The following is a 14237-nucleotide window of genomic DNA, read 5'->3' as shown; positions in this document are numbered from 1 at the left end:
TGAGAACAGGGGTGCTGAGTGCTCTGAGGTCAGATCTAGGAAGGCCATAGCCGAAAAGGCTTCTTGCCCTGGACAGCATGCCATGAGGGGAGTCACGCTACCCCAGAGTCCTGTCTGGCTTCCTACAGAGCAGTTCCAGAGCATCGGACCTGTGACGAGGGCTAAGCAGGAGGAAAATAGTGCAAGGTTCTTTCAGAATTTACCACTATTCTCTTTGCCATGAGATGAGGATTGGGGGAAGAAGAGCTTGGAAGTCACTTCACTTTTTGTCATTGTGGATCTCAAGAATCTCTGATGAAAGCACTTGCCTCCTTCATGGAGACAGGAACCTTTAGGAACAGCTACTTCTCTGCTAGTGCCTGTCTGTCTGGCAGCTTTGTCCTTACTGCAGCTGCATAGCCATTGGCTTCTGTTCTTCTGAGTAGCTGCTGAAGAGGAGACCAAGAGTGACATAATACAGGATGTAGCAGTATTTTCTCCTCCTGAGTTTTTCCCTTGGTGCTCTGGGTTCTCAGATGAAAGAAGCATCTCCTCTGTTTTTTACCCTTGCCCCACCTCCACCTCCAACCCTTTCTGGAGTTCCAGTTGACAGTCATCCTTATATCGTGAGGAGAGAGGAGACAATACAACAGAGAAGGCATTCTTTTCCCCTCAACGTTTTTGATATTTTCCTGGAGTGTGGGGAGATGCACACTGGTCAGCCAAACTGTTTTATAAAGTTTTGTTGGAAGTGTATTTAAACACCTCTCTTCGATTTATATCATGGCCTAGTGTAGATGGGATACAAGGTTTTAGACAAAAACAACCTCATTCCTGTCACAAGTTGACAATTGCTGTGCTCACATAGCTAAGTCTCTTTTTTCATTTAAAAAACAACAGTGTTTTGGTATGAATTTCCTATGCAATGCTCATTAGGCTTTGACACTGTTGTCTGCTGGTTGGTAACAGATACTGGTGGTGCTGAATGCCTAAACAGAGATTTAACTAGAGTTTCAATACAATTCCCATTCAAGTCAATGGGAACCTTTGTGTTGACTTGAATAGGCATTGGTTCAGACCCTAAGGCTATGTCTACAGTACCATGGTAAGTCAACCTAAGCTGCGCTACTCCAGTTTTGTGAATAATGTACCTGGAATCGACGTAGCTTAGGTTGATTTACTGCAGTGTCTACACCGTGCTGGGTCAATGGGAGACGCTCTCCCTTCAACTTACCTTACTCCAGATGACAGAACAAGGAGTAATGGTCTCAAGTTGCAGTGTGGGAGGTTTAGGTTGGATATTAAGAAAAACTTTTTCACTAGGAGGGTGGTGAAGCACTGGAATGGGTTACCTAGGGAGGTGGTGGAATCTCCTTCCTTAGAGGTTTTTAAGGTCAGGCTTGACAAAGCCCTGGCTAGAATGATTTAGTTGGTGACTGGTCCTGCTCTGAGCAGGGGGTTGGACTAGATGTCCTTCTGAGATCCCTTCCAACCCTGATATTCTCTGATTCTGTGATTCCTCTTGTTCCCGGTGGAGTATTGGAGTCAACTGGAGAGTGCTCTGCTGTCGATTTAGTGGGTCTTCACAAGACCTGCTAAATCAACACCTGGTGCATCGATTACAGCAGCATCGATTCTGTGGTAGTGTAGACATTGTCTAAGTAACCAGGTAGCCATGTCAAGAACTGACAAACCCACAGAAATACCGCAGTGAGAACTGAATCTCCCCTATTTTTAAGGTTCTGAAACTAAATGATGTCTTGATTCTTAACCTTTGTCACCATTAATGAAAATCCAAATGTGAATAAAAATTGGATAGATGATAAATTCAATGGTGTTTTAAAAGTTTAATTGAGATAATAGGAGTCTTTTAATTGACTGCAGTGGACTTTGGATGTGGCCCTTATACATGTGATTTAATTAGGGGCAAGCTTTTGGTTTGCTGGTAAGTTTCTTTTCTGGTGGCCCAATTAAAGGTGAAAATTACCATCTGTGTAGGTGGAATAATGGCTGGCAACTCTAAATGGAACATATTTATATTCCTATGATATTACAACATAGCTAGAAATATCCAACGGCTGTGCTTACTTTAAATTTAGGTTAGTGTATGTCTACATCTATTTTTTGTATTGTTTGCTGATTAAAAATTAACCAGGGACACTATTAAGTCACATGTGGCAGTATTTCACTGACACAAGGAGCTATTTTATGCTAAAAGAGGGGGCAGCTAAATAATGTGATTTTATTCTTGACCACTTATTAATAGTTAGGAATTTTCCATACTGAAGTTATATCTGACCTCTCAAAAAAACAACTCCAAACCAAGAGACAAGTCTCAGATGCTGAAATGGTTCCCTGTTTTATTAAGCTTATCCAAGAGCAAAGCAACAACATACATACTATAAACAGAAATACTGAGAGTTAAATATAATTTATCCTGTGATGTTCTTGCCTAAGGGTAAAAAGGGAGTCCTCTAATACAAAATGCCCATTGAATTGTGTGTGCATTCACCAGAGAGCAACTTACATTGATCCTGAGTCGTGCTGTAATTTTTTTTCTGTTTCTTATTTAGATTATCATGAGAAACATAACACCACATTTGGAAGATGAGTAGTTCAGTTTGAATTAAGGAGACAAGTTTAAAAAAATCTTAACTGCCATATAGCGTGGAGCGTATGTTATTTCTGAGAAAGACATTATCTTTCAAAATAAAAAGATATGCACGCTAACCACTATGATATGTGAATGTCTATCAATTTGCAGTGATTTTGGGGGTCATGTGATAACACAAAAATATTTTCACATGCTTTAGAGGGCAGCAGTTCTCAATCAGGGTCTGAGCCCCCCCGGAGGCTGCGAGTAGGTTTCTGGGGGTCAGTCAAAATAAACCAGAGAGCAGGGCCAGCATTAGATTCACTGGGGCCCAGGGCAGAAAGCCGAATCCTGAGATCTGCTGCCCGGGGCTGACGCTAAAGCTCGGGTAACTTAGCTTCATGTGGCCCTCCTACGTCATGGGGCCCTGCTTGCTACCCCCTAATGCTGGCCCTAGCTTTTAATTTACTGAAAAACAGTTGTTGCGGCACAGGTGGGCCATGGAATTTTTATAGCATGTTTGGGGGGGCCCTCAGAAAGAAAAAGGTTGAGAACCCCTATTTTAGGGAACAATTTAGGATTAGCATGAAGGATAGATTAGGTGACCTAGTTGGTTTCTTCTCTCTCTGAATTCTGATTAGCTTATATCAGTTCTAGTTTTGCATGTGTTTTTAGGAGGTGGGCAGGGAAGGCAAATAATTAATTTCTCACTTGCTTTTATGTTTTAGTTCAAATTATGAACTTTTAAAAAATGAAAATTCTGTTTCTGTTAAGCATGGGGTAGAGAAGTAAGGGAGAACTTGAGTGCGTGCCTACAGGCCAGTGTTTCGGTGTCAGATGAGGATAAAACAAAACAGCAATATATTGTTTAATTTAATTGTTTAATTCACTGGGGTTCTAGTAGCTGCTGAAGTGAGCAATAAGAATTACCTTGACACTACCTTGAGGCGATGTGGCCAAATGGACAGGACAGTAGGAGTCAAGCGAGCTGTGTTCTATTCTGGTCTCTGTCATTACCTAATGTGTTACCTTGGCAAACTTTTTCACCTCGCCATGCTTTGTTTTTTCCAGCTGTGGGATGGAGATAACAGAGGAGATTTTCAAAGCCACAAATGGAAGTTAAGCACCCAATTTCCATTGGGATAGGAATCATGCACCTAAGTGCCCTTTGTGCCTTTGAAAATTTCCCCCAATGATACATACTTTCCTTTATAAAGTGCTTTGGGATTAACAGATGAAAATCACCGAATAACTGAAATATCTATTATTATGATGATTGTTACCTTAATTAGTTAATGGGACAAATTCAGTGCAGTTTAAGCATAGGTTACTCCCCCAGTGTAATCTCTTTTAGAAAAGTAATTTGTCCTAGGTGGAAAAGTCATCACTGTGGAGTTGCCCAGCCAACCCTCCTACCCCTCCTCGGCCTACCTCTTTTTTCACTTTTTGGCTAAAAAAAAAAACAAAACACCATTTTCAGGTTTGAGGTTTTTTAATGAAAATCCAAACAATTGTAGAAAACTTTTGATGAAAATGAAAGCCATTTTGGGTGAAAAAACAAACAAAACCAACCACCCCACAAAAATCCATTTGTGAACTGCTCTTGTAGATAGAATGTTTGGTTGATGTGTGATTTAATTAATGGGACTTGTCCGCCCCTGGTAACTTCACATCCTCTAGTGCCAAAATGATATATCTGAGTTAGGGAGCAAGGGCGTACTCTTAATATTAACGTGACTGAAGTCAATGGGAGTTTTGACATTGATTTAAGCAGGAGAAGGCCCTAAACTTAACATTTTACCCAGAAAGCAGATGTATGGCTGATATTGGGAAAGGGAGCTCTAATAAACAAACACCTTTGTAGAACAAGACTACATATTGTAAGGATTTACTTTGCTGGGGTACTCTCAGGAAGACCTAGGGGAACTCCAGCAGTAATTATGATTAGAAACATCCTTGCATGGTCATAAATATAACGGAAAGAGAGGGCATACAGTAAAAGCTTAAAGTCAGTGAAAAATCTATGTGTATCCAACACACAAGAAAAATTTGTTGAAAAATACATTTATCTTTGTGGAAAAACAACACCCGTGATTCATTAAGATCAGTGACGTTTATGGCCATCTTCTATGTTAGTGTCAGTTGCACAAGTGAAAACTGCTTGGGAGAAATGCATAGAAAAATTGATTGTACAATTTAAACTAAGATTTATAGGAGGTAGGGAGTATAGAGAACTGAGTAACAACACATTCTTATGGGCTCATTCTTCTCTTGGTTTGTACATGGTCTATCCTCCTCCATGAATGTGGCAGATTTCCTCAGCTGTGCATCCTATGTAGTAGTGCAGAGAATTACCATTAGTCCTTTGAACTGGCTAACCATATCCTCCTAAGATCGTTTTGGAAATATAAATCCAAAGTTCTGTGTTTAAAAAATTAAATGTTGATGCTTCCTATAGTTACTAATTATTATTGTTACTGATATGGTATGTGCTTCCAAATGTGAACTTATGGCATTATTGTACTTAAAGGAAATTGTTGTGAAGCCCTGCCTGACCCATATAAATATTTTAAAGAAATAGATCTGCTGAAAGCATTTGAGTAGAGCTAAGGGAATTCTATTCTTTTATAGTCTCGTAATGAAGGAAGGAAATTTATTAGGGTTAGCCAGATGGGCACTACTCATTTTTGGCATTCAGAGATAAGCCCGCAACACCTCCAGGTGGCTCTACAAAAAATGATAACACCACGGCAGTGCTCCAACTTTATTTTTATACCTCTCAGACTAGTTAGTCACCTGTCTTTATTCTCATTTAGAACCATCTGCTGGCTTTTTTTGCTGCTTGCCTAGGTTCTTTGGGTGCTCATCATTCCAAAGTCACCAAGGGAACTTTCACTGGAGACTAATGTAGAGTCTTTGTGTGCTTGGTGTTTATAGGGCACATGGAGATCTTGTTTTTGTGTGATTTTCTGTATTCTGTTTCTGGGTTTATCTGCCCCAGATTGCCCTCGTGATGTCATGCATGACACTCAACCGCACTGAAATTCATTCTCCAGGTTTGCTTTCACCTTTTAGCTGGTGGTCACAAGAGAGCATGAAAATATCAGATTTTCATTCAAAAGTGATGTACCACACATAATTTAAAGACACTTGTATAAGTCCATTCAACAATGCATTTCTTCTCTGAGGGGAATAAGTCATGTTTATAAGGAAAATCCGATATTGTGAATGTGCAGTGTAGAAATATAAGAAAATATGAGTGCTAATTGTGTAGCATCAACCCACACCTTTCTCAAAGTCGTGAGTGTGAATTTTTCAACCAGGTAAATAGTTTTCTTTCTCAGACAAAGGTTGATGCCTTTTCAATAAATAGTCCATAAAGTGGATTGTCTGGTTGACTCAATTTAGCATTAGGTTGACTGTTTTTTTTAATCAGGGTTTATTATTCAAATATAACAAAAAATGTGAATTACCTATTTTTCTTCTTTTTTGAATTCTATTTATGAAGATCATTCTTTTAAACAGAAATCTTATAAAGCTTGTTCTACAATTTAAATAAAAATACTTGGTATATACACAAACACGCAATTCTAAATTGATCTGTGTAAATCCCTAATGTTGTATTGAGGAGGCTTGCTACCAGTCACTTTTTTCAACTTTGTGGTCTTGATCACATACTGGGATTGATGCTCTCCTACTCTTCCTCTTCTTTCATATCAGTTGATAATGTCAGTTAAACTCTTTCATTATCTCATGTTAAGTCCAAATTTCTGTCCTAGTATTTTTACTAGATTGTCCTGAAAACTCTGTGTCTTACAAAAGCCCAAAGAACTGATCACTCATCTCCTAGTTCTTCTAGAATTACCATAGCAAGGTGTCAGAGTAGCAGCCGTGTTAGTCTGTATTCGCAAAAAGAAAAGGAGGACTTGTGGCACCTTAGAGACTAACCAATTTATTAGAGCATAAGCTTTCGTGAGCTACAGCTCACTTCCTCAGATGCATATCGTGGAAACTGCAGCAGGCTTTATATATACACAGAGAATATGAAACAATACCTATTCCCACCCCACTGTCCTGCTGGTAATAGCTTATCTAAAGTGATTTCCAGCACAAATCCAGGTTTTCTCACCCTCCACCCCCCCACACAAATTCACTCTCCACACGTGAATTTGTGTGGGGGGGTGGAGGGTGAGAAAACCTGGATTTGTGCTGGAAATCACTTTAGATAAGCTATTACCAGCAGGACAGTGGGGTGGGAATAGGTATTGTTTCATATTCTCTGTGTATATATAAAGCCTGCTGCAGTTTCCACGATATGCATCTGAGGAAGTGAGCTGTAGCTCACGAAAGCTTATGCTCTAATAAATTGGTTAGTCTCTAAGGTGCCACAAGTCCTCCTTTTCTTTTCTCATAGCAAGGTGGCGGAAGGGGAGTGACTCCCTTCACACTATTGACTGATATAAAGAAATTTGGAAACTTTTTTTGAATACTAAGGATGGAGAAACCCCTTCAACAATAGTCAACATAAAACTTGAAATTCAGATATTAAAATAAGGAAAATAGATAGGAGGAAAAAGGATAAAAGCTTAATATTGCAGACATTTTCAAGAGGGGAGCTAACAATAGGTTAAATGCCTAATTGTTCTATTTTTACTGAGTGCTAATTAGGATTTGGTGTTATCCATCAGGTTTCTAGTCTGACTGTTTTTTGTAATAGTGCTTAATGTTTGGCAAAGCCAATCATCTCTTTTGCCATGGCCTTTGTAAAGTAGATTGCTTAACCCTGGGTTTCTTATTTTCCCAAATGAAATTTTTTCTCAGGGATTGCCATTATCTAAGAGACTCCCTGGACTAAAACCTGAAGTGTTTGGAAAAGGAAGTTAATTCAGGGTAAGTTATTCATTTTAACTGCTGCAGTTTTGCCCAACCATGAAATTTTATATTTTGACCTTTTTTTCCACATCTGTTTTGATTTTCTTAATCAAAGGAGTATAATTAATATTATATAAGTCTTGTGTGAATTACCTAGTTTCAAACAGGAATAGCTGGAGAATTTGGTCATGTATGTTTTGCATCCATATAATGAGACTGTTGTACTCTCCACACAAAAGGAAAAGAGAACTGTAATTAAATTGTCTGATTCTTGTGACTGCATTAGCTTGGGTCCTGCTCCTGCACCCATTGAAATCAATGGGAGTTTTGTTGTTGATTTCAGCAGGACAAGTGTTAACCTATTAGTTGCTTGTATATAACACAATTTATTTTGAAGCTTCTCTCAGACTCACTTCAGGTTGTGTGTGATGGTTGGCTTACCCTGATTCTGTCTGAATGTCAGCATCTTAATTTCCTCTCTATTGGTACCACAAAGTGTGCCCACTCCACATGTCGCAGTGTAGGTTCCCCTTTCTTGGGGCTGTTTATTGGAACGTAATATAAAGGTACTCAGCACTTAACATTAGAGCAGGGTATCCCAGGTCGTTTTAGTTCTTCTTAAATCTTAATTTCCCTTGTGTCAAGAAGTCCATTTGCTCCCTTCCCCAGGCTTCCTTCCCAATTACCCTTGTGTCAAGGCTTCAGGAACTAGTTCTTTTGTGCGCACACACTTGCTCTCTCATGCCTGTAATTTCTTTAGAACCTTGCTGGGAGACTCTGGAAAGTCCTGATCCTCCTGTTCCTCTCCTAAGTCTCCCAATAGCCCTTTCCTGGGCTCTTGCCCCCAGTTCCCTCTGGGCATCTCTCCTGGTCCCGGTTCAGACCTATGGAGAGCCCTAAATCAGATCTTTCTCATCCCCTAGCCTCCCCAAACTGAGTGACAGGCCTGCTTTTTGTTTCTTGCCGTGGTCATATGACATCTGTCTTTTACACTGGTTACAAATAACAGCAGCCAGCAGAAGGGTTAACTCCTTCCATGCCACTCCAAGGATTGGGTCAATACACCCCACCACATTTGCTGTATTCAGTTACTCATTCTTCTCTTCATATGTATCCTGATGTTTGTTTCCACTGCAGTTTTTTAACAAATAGCCATTGTCAGCAGTGCAGAAACGGCTATGGTAAATGTCAGAAGACAGGTTTGAAGAGATAAAGGGTTCAGTGGAATTACAGTTTTACAGGTTTTGTTTTTTGTTTTTTTTTAACCGTATCATAATGCCTACCTAGGGGCTTATACTAACAGTAGATCACTGTAATCTGTTCAATCAGCAGTGGCTTGAGACCCTTGGGAACTGATGTAAACCACAGTAAGTTGTCAGCAGTTACAGCTACTGGGTAATCAAGTGTGAAATTTATAGATATTTACCTTTTAGAGGGTTTTTATTGCGTTTTGCAACTTTTCTGCCGACAAATATGCCCTCGGTGAATGATGTATTCTACCTGTGAACTCCTAATAACTGCGTCTTTCTCTGCAAACTTGTTCTGTTTGAATGCTTTGTAGAGATTTAAGTTTAAACTATGGTAAACAGACTTCAGTACTGACTGCAATGGTATATCATTTGTGGTGGAAAACTATATCAATTTAGTTGTACTCAGCTTGATCCCCAGTGGTATTTTTCTCAATGTCAGTGCAAACAAATTACATTTTCCCTTGCCTTCAAGAAAATCTTCCATAAAGAGAGAAATGTTAAACGAGCCCTGGCTTAAACATTAAAGCTCTGTACCTGCAAACACTTATATGTGTGCTTAACTTTAAGCATGTGAATTTCAGTGGGACTACTTAAGCATATACCTAAGTATTTCAGGATTGGGTTTGAAATGAGTCTGTTTTTCACTAGTTTGCTGTAAGTTCTTCTGTCATGTTTGCTAAGTATTCCCGCCTGCTTGTAAACTGTGGAGAAGTTTGGATTCAGACTTTGACTTTCTTCTTCCTCTGTAATGGGTCTGAACTAGAATCATGACATGAATCTTTGAGAACATCTTAGTCTTTTATTTACATCTGAGCTTTTCAGCCTATGACTCTAGTAAGAATCACATCTTATTTTTCATTTCATCAAGTGATCCACCCTCTCTCATCCAGTCCAGCTTCTGGCAGTCAGATGTTTAGGGACACCCAGAGCATGGGATTACACCCCTAGCCATTATGGCTAATAGCTGTTGATGGAACTAACCTCCATAAATTGTCTAATTCTCTTTTGAATCCAGTTATACTTTTGGACTTTACAACATCCCCTGGCAATGAGTTCCACCAGTTGACTGTGTTGTGTGAAGAAGTACTTCCTTACGTTTGTTTTAAACCTGCTGCATATTAATTTCATTTAATGACTCCTAGCTCATGTGTTATGTAAAGGGATAAATAAAACTTCCCTATTCAGTTTCTCCTCCCCATTGGTGATTTTATAAATCTCTATCATATTTCCCCTCAGTCATCTCTTTTCCAAGATGAACAGTCCCAGTCTTTATAATCTCTCCTCATATGGAAGCTGTTCCATTCCCCTAATCATTTGTGTTGCACTTTTCTGTGCTTTTCCCAATTTTAATACATCTTTTTTTTTAGATGAAGTGACCAGAACTGCACACAGGGTTCAAAGTGTGGGTGTACAATGGATTTATATAGTGGCATTATGATATTTTCTGTCTTATTATCTATCCCTTTCCTAATGGTTCCTAACATTCTGTTTGCTTATTTGACTGCTGCTGCACATTGAGCAAATGTTTGCAGAGAACTAGCCACGATGACTCCAAGGTATCTTTCTTGAGTGGTTACAGCTAATTTAGAACCTATCATTTTGTATGTATAGTTGGGATTATGTTTTCCAATATGCATTACTTTGCATTTATCAACATTGAATTTCACCTGGCATTTTCTTGCCCAGTCACCCAGTTTAGTGAGATCTCTTTGTAACTCTTCACAGCCAGCTTTGAACCCAGCTATCTTGAGTAATTTAGTATCATCTGCAAACTTTCCACCTTACTATGTATCCTTTTTTTCAGATTATTTATGAAGATGTTGAACAGCACTGGTCCTAGGTCCTGGGCGGGGTGCAGGGGGGGGCACTATTTACCTCTCTCCACTGTGAAAACTGACCATTATTTCTGTCCTTTGTTTCCTATCTTTTAACCAGTTACTGGTCCATGGGAGGACCTTCCTTGTTATCCCATGACTGCTTAGTTTGCTTATGAGCCTTTGCTGAGGAACCTTGTCAGAGGTTTTCTGAAAGTCCAAGTGCACAGCCTTAAGTCTAGTGATTGATGTTGCTGACTGCTGTAAATTGTCATTCCTATTTATTTTTCAAGACAAGGTCCCATTTCAGGAAAGTATCCCAGAGGTACAAACCCCAAGCATTCAAAAATCACGAGTCAGGCCCCTAAAAATCATGAGATTTAAAAAATAATACATTTTGGGTCTTTTTATTTGCCTTCTGCTTTTTAAACATTTAGTGTTCGTATTTCAAGCCTTTCTTCACAACGCCAAGGGCTTACAAAAAAAAAAAACACACTTAAGATGAGATTCTCATGTTATCCCGTAACTCCAGGAGCTGGGGATTTAAGTAAAACACCAGATATTATGAGACTCTCAGTAAAATTGTGAGAGCTGGCAACAGGAAGCACATATAATCATGTGCTTAACTTCAAGCTTGTGCTGGATTGAGTTAATTATGTGCCTAAGTATTTTCCTGAATCAGGACCCAATGGAGGGCTGAGCAAGCTCCCACCTCATTTTCTGGTCCTCCAGTGAGACCTCCAGCAAAAACAGAGAAGGCAAACATTTATATTACGGATATTTCTAAGGTTAAAAAAAGTCGTAGGAAAAAACCTCATTAAAAATACTTTTCCGTTTGTCTTTTTTATACACCAGAAAGAAGCAAAAAAGAGACCCAAACCAATTGATTTTTCTTACCTTTGAAGTTCACCTTCTATCAAAATCTTGGGTGTGTCAGCACTCTTTGTAGTTCTATAACTTTAGAGGTACTTTCTCTGAAATAATTAGTGACAGTTTATGGTGTTCATGCACAGCTACTTAAACATATGTATTATAATGGAAAACACTGCTATTAAAGTTTATGGTGTGATGATAAAATGGGTTGTATGGTTTTCAATTAACTTTTTGAAGTGTTAAAGCATTACAGCTTTTGTACCTCCCATGTGAGAGGTGAAAAATGAAAACCTGTTCATTAGACATGGATATTATTTAAGAATGAGAAGTAACTGCACGTTCTCATTTCTTCTGAAATCACTGATTACTTGCAGATTTTTCATAGTTTGTTAAATGACAGAAGGACCAAGAATAAAGCTGGAACTGCAAGATGGGTAGTGAAGCATTCCAAGGTAGGTTTTATGACACTGGGAGAATAGACTGAGTAGTGTGAAATTCACTCTAGTTATGTGATATCTATTTAAGGGCTGACAGGGTAGGGAGGACAATAACAACAAAAGTTAATCTGGAAATAATGTCTTGTCCTCAAGGTGAGAACAGCCAATGAGTGTGTTCTGGTGATGTCCTGTTTCTAATTTGTTTTTTCAGTGAGTGCATTGTCACTTAATGAATAGTTTTAGATAGGCATTCAATAGAATTAGGTAAAAAACCCTTATTTAGATTCTAGAATGAAGGACTCGGTTCTGCAACGTGCTGAGCAGCTCTGGTCCTGATCTAACAAGCAGCTTAAATATGTGCTTAATTTAAAACACAATGGGACTACTCCCATGCTTAAATGATTCCGTGCCACAGTGCTCAACATTTCAGAAAGGAGGAACTAGGAAGTGGCAGAAAGTAGAGGGAAAAGAAGACCCTACACAATATTTGAGTGGATAGTAAAGAAGGTCATCAGGGAAAGAGGGTAATTTGCGTAAAGTGGACCACAGAGAGAGAGAGAAGTTAAGCAAAGTGGTGATGCTAGCTGTGTGAGGAAATAAAACTGAATATGAGAGCTTGTGTGTGTGTGCTTTGTGGCTGGTGAGGAAGGAAAATTATGAAACGCACATAAAATTAAAACTTTGAAGAGAAAAGAAATGATAAAAGAAGAGAAACAGGTTATACTTAAATGATAATTTGATTATTAAAAAGATTCTAGGGAAAAAACAGTGTGGAGATGCACTTTAAATGTGTCTGTGGAAGAGTACATAATAAAGAGGTAGGGGAGAGAGAATAAAATAAAAAGGAGGTAGCATAGAAAATGTGTTTGTTTTTACTTTATAGAAATTCTGGTAGAAATAAATTAGGACTCTGTTTATCTTCCTGTCGAGCAATGTTGGTTTTCTTCATTCGTATTCACACTTCTGGCACTGTTTGCTGACACTCTCTGGTTGGAGATGGGGGTGGGGGCACTAGCATGTTGAGCTTTTTATTTTTTTTCTGAATGTGACTCAAGATTTACATTCTATATGGCAGTTTTCTATGACAACATGTTGGCATCTACTGTAGGTGGTGTTTGAGTTATTATTTATTTAAACATTTAAATGAGGAAACCATGGAGAAAATGGTATATTACTCCTCATTTAAAACATGTGGTCAGCTACTTGAGTCAGATACATGTCCTACAGCTCTTTATTTCGGAAGGAATGGTGACCATAGGTCAGGGCATTTTGAGGGAAGATGAATCTGGTTGGATTACAAAATCTGTGACTTGACCTTTCTTTATGTGTATGCCACAAAGGCAGGGCATGGTGGTTAGAGGTACTTCAGGCCTCGGTTCCACACTGTTCTTAAGTAATCTAGCACAGTTTAATGTCACCACAACCATTCTCTGGTTAAGTAGAATGAATACAATACTGCGGAAAACTTTAATTCCATGCCTGATCTGGCAGCAGTTGCAACTGCTGAGTGTTGTAAAGGCTCACCTCTGTGTATAGGAACTGAGTGCTCCATGGCAGTATTTGTGGCTTGTTATATGCAGGATTCTGAGTCCAGAATTAGAAATTGATTCAGTCCATTATTTTCTTCTCTTAACTTAAAATATTTACTAGGCAGTAGTCACGGTAAAGGAACATTACAAGGGATGGAGTTAACTAGCTCAGAGCTTCTCCTTTAAACATTGTATTGTAAAACTTCCAGAAGTCCACATAACATATGGCATTATCTCTTTAGTTTTTAGTACACCGTGGGCACAGGCTTCTTCTTTTCACTTTTGGATTAGATTATATATAATGTTGCACATGCTTGCATCAGCCAGGCACGATTATTTCCAGAGTAAATGATGTCAAGCAGAAAAGGTTGAATCCTGAATTACCACTGTGATGGGCTGGACCCCCTGGGACATCACCTGGTATGCTGGGACACCACTGAGTCAGATTGTTCTGTCAGGCTGGGTCCCCTTTACCTGACCTTGATGGGTTAGGCTCCCCAGCCTTTTCCAGCCAAGAACACAGGCAGGGCCACACCCAGCTGCACAGAGAGCCAGAGATCCACTCTGGGAAGGCTCAGTTTAAGGAGCTTGCCCTAGCACCCAGATGTCCACCCCCCCTTGGAGTACAAACCCCAAATTGTATGAAATTCACCTCTTCCCTCAATGTGGAAGAGGGTGTACACAACTTCTTGCCCCCCAGTTAAAAATCACATAAACTGGGTTATATTGTAAACCAGAAATAAATTTATTAACTATAACAGGCGTATTTTAAGTAGTTAAGGAGGTAGCAGACAGAACAAGGCAGATTACTAAGAAAATAAAAAAGAGCATGGAGACTAATCTTAATACACTAAAGAAACTGTTTACATGCAAGTTCTCACTGTAAATGT

At 39.2% G+C, this 14237-nt stretch overlaps 1 protein-coding gene across 2 annotated transcripts in view; it reads left to right on the top strand.

Annotated features, from left to right (window-relative positions):
• The window catches only part of FARS2 (phenylalanyl-tRNA synthetase 2, mitochondrial), a 367678-nt gene that overhangs the window by 13877 nt on the left and 339564 nt on the right, over positions 1-14237 (top strand). Inside the window, exon 2 of one of the 2 annotated variants that reach the window (XM_084618406.1) lies at positions 7394-7462. The exons of the other annotated variant lie outside the window; for it this stretch is intronic. The gene's annotated coding sequence lies outside the window, so the exon portion shown is untranslated. The remainder of the gene's footprint in view (positions 1-7393; positions 7463-14237) is intronic. 2 annotated transcript variants of the gene reach the window in all.

The sequence above is a fragment of the Lepidochelys olivacea genome, assembly GCF_965140295.1.
Source record: "Lepidochelys olivacea isolate rLepOli2 genome assembly, chromosome: 2".
NCBI lineage: Eukaryota > Metazoa > Chordata > Testudines > Cheloniidae > Lepidochelys > Lepidochelys olivacea.
This window is presented reverse-complemented; position numbering and strand designations above follow the sequence as displayed.